Here is a 5,000-nt window from a genome sequence, read left to right on the forward strand (position 1 = left end):
GTGGTTTTAAACATGTTATTTTTAATAACCATTTTTTTTCCTCTTTTTCTCTTCATAATTTTGATATAATCGTATATATATATATATAAATGTTTATATATATAAATATATATATATATATATTTATAAATATATATACATATATATATGTATATATATAAATATATATAAATATAAATATATATATATATATATATATATATATATATATATATATATATATATATATATATATATATATATATATATATATATATATATATATATATATATATATATATATATATATATATATATATATATATATATATATATATATATATATATATATATATATATATATATATATATATATATATATATATATATATATATATATATATATATATATATAGATTTATTTACGGATAGCAAATGTAAAAAAATAAATAAATAATGGTGTTTATCTCGAGTAAGTCGTACAAAAGAAAATGAAGCAACTCCTGATTTCTGAATTATTAAACAAAGAAGTGGACTTTGCTGAGTATGAAAAAGATCTCGGACTGAATTAGTTGTGCCTGTTTTTTACGATTTCCGGGCTACAACTTTTTTAGTGTCTCCTAAAAACCTTTGCGACCATTCCTAGACTGTATCCAGTAATGTTACGATGCTGTACTCATCGAAGATAAATAAAGGTGATGACCAAAGGAAAGCGTGGGTGACTTTAAATCGCAATGTCGTGGTCATATGAACCGAGAAAACGAATCAAAAATAAAAAGCTTTATACTATGGGTTAAATATAAACCCTTATTTTTTTTCAATGATAAAAGTGATTTTTGAGAAATATTAATTTATTCTGCATTCTATACTAAAGGTTGCAAATGAATACCCTGGTGTTTTTTTTTTACCTTTAACTGGTATTTTTACATGTGACAGGCGAAAACATAATTTGGATCATTTTTTTTACCGTAATGACAGCGCCATCTGTTGAGAACTTCAAAACAACACGTGCAATAGTAAATACTCTTCATAGCAGACAGCGTGCGACAGTACATAAAAAAACTTGTGTTTTTTATTTTCTTCTTTTCCATTAAACTAGACTGAGCCACACATCGTAATCAGGTACAGCTGGATTTTTAATATTAAAATTTTGAACTTAAATAGAGTCGTATAAGTTTGAAGTCTCCATTTAGTTCACCTAAGATATTCTAAGAAAAACTCATCACTTTTAAAAAAAATAGTTGATTTTTATTTTTTTTAAATACAACCTTGGAGTGAAGCTTTGCTGTATTTTTTTGTTTTCAATTTTGATGGATATTTTTATGTTTGTTTCTATAGTTTTTCGCGTATGCGAGTTTCAAGCGTACAAATTGTACGTCATTTTTTTAAATATTCTATCTAAAACATTTTTTGAAATATATCATGTATTTTATTAAAAGATATAATTATTATTTTAAATACAAGCTAATAGTATTTTGTAGCTATTTTTTGTTTGTTTATTTATTTTAATGAAATCTTTGAAAAATCTTCAAATACAACCGCTTCTAGAAAATAATTTTTCATATAAATTTATTACATGAGGCCACAACAATAAATATTCCTTGATGTATCCGAGAGCGTAAAAAAACGGAAGGGAAAAAACGGACGGGGTATAAACTACCCTTTTATTTATTACCCCACACCTGGTGGTCTGAGGGGGTGGGTTCTCAACCATTAGGGGGCTGCGAATAGTGAATACAAATTAGGAAGGAACTGAATCTTAAAATAATATCATTTTAAGCACGTCAATAAAATAAACATTTTTGAGGTTTCGCCAAAAAAAACGTGACAAAATCTACATTTGAATAATTGATCGACAAGTGATTTTTTTTTATATGATAACGATTGATGCGATTTTGAATTTTAAGTCAAACATACTCAAAAACTTCCTGAATATTTTTTTAAATATTTTTTTTACCTAGCTGTGGTTTTTCCTTCAAATATGATTTGTATTACTAATAACATTTATTATGAACTAGCTGTACCCAACCACGAGTTGCTGTAGCTCAATTTGCTTAAAATGAAAAGGATGAAAAAAAACACACATTTATAAAAATATGAGTTTCACAATTCTTGTGTGGCAATAAAAATATTAAGAATATATGAAACAGTAATGCAATACCAAAATCATCGGAAGAGTAATAGCAGCTGTCTAGAAGTACAATGTTCACCAGGAGCGATGCTAAGTATTGCGTGTGTTGCTGTAAAGTTCAAAAGATGTCACTGCCATCCCTTTCAAACCAAGTATTTAAAAAAAAAAGTTTGCACCTATTGCAGGTATGAACACCTAAAAAACACGCTCGTTTCTAAGTGCAATATCGAAATTTCATTGCAATCGGTGAATTGCAATGAGAGATTTCAGATTTTTCAAATGAACATATTTTTTTTGAGAATGAAATGCAACCATTGGTGAAATTGTAATCTAAAAAATCAACATTTACGTTTTGAAAAACAAATAATAAAATATGTGATGGTGAATCAGTTTGGTGGGATAAACATACAAATTTTGTATGTGCAAGAGAATGTGCATGGCGGATTTCGGAATATAATACCCAATGGGTAGGTTATAGTGATGCATTTCATTCAATTTATTAAAGTTTATCCTCATAACAACTTTCCCTTTTAATTCTTCGAAAAATATATTAAAATATTATCAGAATAAGTTTTATAGTAAATTGACGAAACATATATGTTTCAATTATTCTACGTATTTATTTTTAAATATAATGGTATTTGACCTGTAGAATACACAGCATATGTTATAAACGAGGAGCACAAAGCGACACGTAAAAGCCATTCTGTGCTTTTTTCAGCCACTTGAAGGTGAGTTGTCGCCTGCAAACGACACATACTCGCAGAGATAAAAAATCTTTATCGCATGTATCATACTATAGTCAAATTTTAATTAAACTGTATAAAATAAAACAACTTTCTATCAACCACTTCTTAAAAAGTGGATTAAAACAAAGTTGTTTTATTTTATAAAGTGTATAAAATGTGCCACATCATTTTATTTTATAAAGTGTATAAATTGTTTTATTTTATAAAGTGTATAAAGTATCTGCAAAAGACATTCAAGAAACAAATTTCAATTGTTCATTTTATAATTTCATACTTGATTCCCTTATTTTAATGTTGAACCTTGAGTATCAAGAAATTAGTAGCCTAATTATTTATTGGTATTAATGGAGTTCGCAACCTTTATATAAATCTTACTACCAACTACGAAAATCATTAAATATATTAAACTTTTTAAGTTTAACGTATTTGGTTTAATATTTTTATTACTTTACTGTATTTAAAAAATTGTTAACCAGAAAGAAAAAAAATCATTAATTGGTTTGCCAGTCTCTATGTGGTGATATTTTTTAATTTAAAATTTAAATTTTAACACGGAAATACTATTTTCGCATCGGAAATAACACAACTTTTTAATTATTTGTGTTTAAGCGTAGTTGAATAAGTCAAATATTTAAAGGGCTTATTAATCGGTGTTTGAAATAGATTAGGAATGAATACAGTATTTGGAAATGATGCGAATGCATTGAAACGTGTCATAATAGATTTTAAGAACAATTAATTTTTACTTTCCAAGTAAAAATTAATTGAATAAAGAATGTTTTTAAATCGAAAGTTATTCAATATTGAGTCTATAATTATAATATTAATAAATTAAATATAGCAACAAAAAACTTATTCAAAGAAAAACTTTTAGAGGACTTTAAAATTTAACATTGCATTAAAAAAAAAGACAACTCACAATGTTTTACGACGTTTCACGATTTTCTAAGGATATATACGTAAAGAGAATTTTATTTTGTTTCCAGCACAAAACACGTTTGAATATTTAACGATAAACTTCAAATACAAAAGCAGTAACTAGTAAAAGAAAAAATAGGTGTAGATTTCAGAAAAGGTACGGAAAGCGTGGAGGAGGATTTGTTCGAGTTTGTTCTTATCGAAGGAAATCTAGTATTATTAGATCCGCCGAAGTTTGTTGAGAAGCTCTGAAAATTGAATGAAGTGAAGGGACTGAGGGTTGTAACTTGTGTAGATACCTTTCTACCTTACACAGGCTCCGTACTAACGCTGACCGGAAGAGCGACTTTTCCAACTGAAAACGGAAAGCCCCTGATAAATCACTTATAAAATGTACACACAAACTGGGTGTATATTTTTCACAATTTTAATGAATTATGTTATTTTTTCCCACAAAGCATAAAAATTCTTTTGAGATCGAGCTAGCTAGCGATCGAGAGAGCGATGTTATACAAATATACTATCACGTGACAGTAATTGTCCTTGTCTTGGGCAGCTCTAAACAGCGTCTCGACGGTCCTGATCCCGGTCCAATCTCGTATATTCCGGAGCCAGGAGATCTGTCTTCTGCCCGGACCAATTCGGCTGTCCAAACTCAAAACATAGTAAGGGACATTTTTTTTGTAGTACGTTTTTTTTGCATTTTTGGACTAAGTAGATTCTACTTAGTCCAAAAATAAATAAAAAAACCTGCTACAAAAAATGTCCCTTACTGTGTTTTAAGTTTGGACAGCCGAATTGGACCCTTCATTTTTCCTTTTATGAGTAGGTGCAAAAGCTCGTACTTTTCTCTTCTTAGTACATGTCCCAGATAGGGCATCTTCTGGACCTGGATATCAGTCAGCAACTGTATCCCTGCTCTTTCTTTATGGAGCAAATTTGCGTTGCTGACCACATCGGTCCATGGAATGCGTAGGATTCTATGATGTAGCCATATTGCTCACTCCTTTCAACAACGTCATTTATCAAAAATCGTCAATTTTCAGTTGTGCATGTTTTCAGAATGTCCAGAAAATGTTCTATATCCTAGAAAAATCGGCAAATTTTTAACTTAATAAAACGCTACAGGGCAGAAAGTGTTGTTTTTGCATTTTGAAGAAAAGGTATTGTTTGATATTTTTTTAAGGTACTAAATATTTTACAAATGGAGAAAAAACATTCAA

The 5,000-nt window shown here is 28.5% G+C and overlaps 1 long non-coding RNA gene across 1 annotated transcript in view; it reads right to left on the bottom strand.

Annotated features, from left to right (window-relative positions):
- Nucleotides 1-5,000, bottom strand: part of LOC148308464 (uncharacterized) — a 158,744-nt gene that overhangs the window by 283 nt on the left and 153,461 nt on the right. The gene's annotated exons all lie outside the window — the stretch shown is intronic.

Source organism: Brachycentrus maculatus, unplaced genomic scaffold (assembly GCF_059751285.1).
Source record: "Brachycentrus maculatus isolate JH-2025_06_01 unplaced genomic scaffold, ASM5975128v1 h1tg000165l, whole genome shotgun sequence".
NCBI lineage: Eukaryota > Metazoa > Arthropoda > Insecta > Trichoptera > Brachycentridae > Brachycentrus > Brachycentrus maculatus.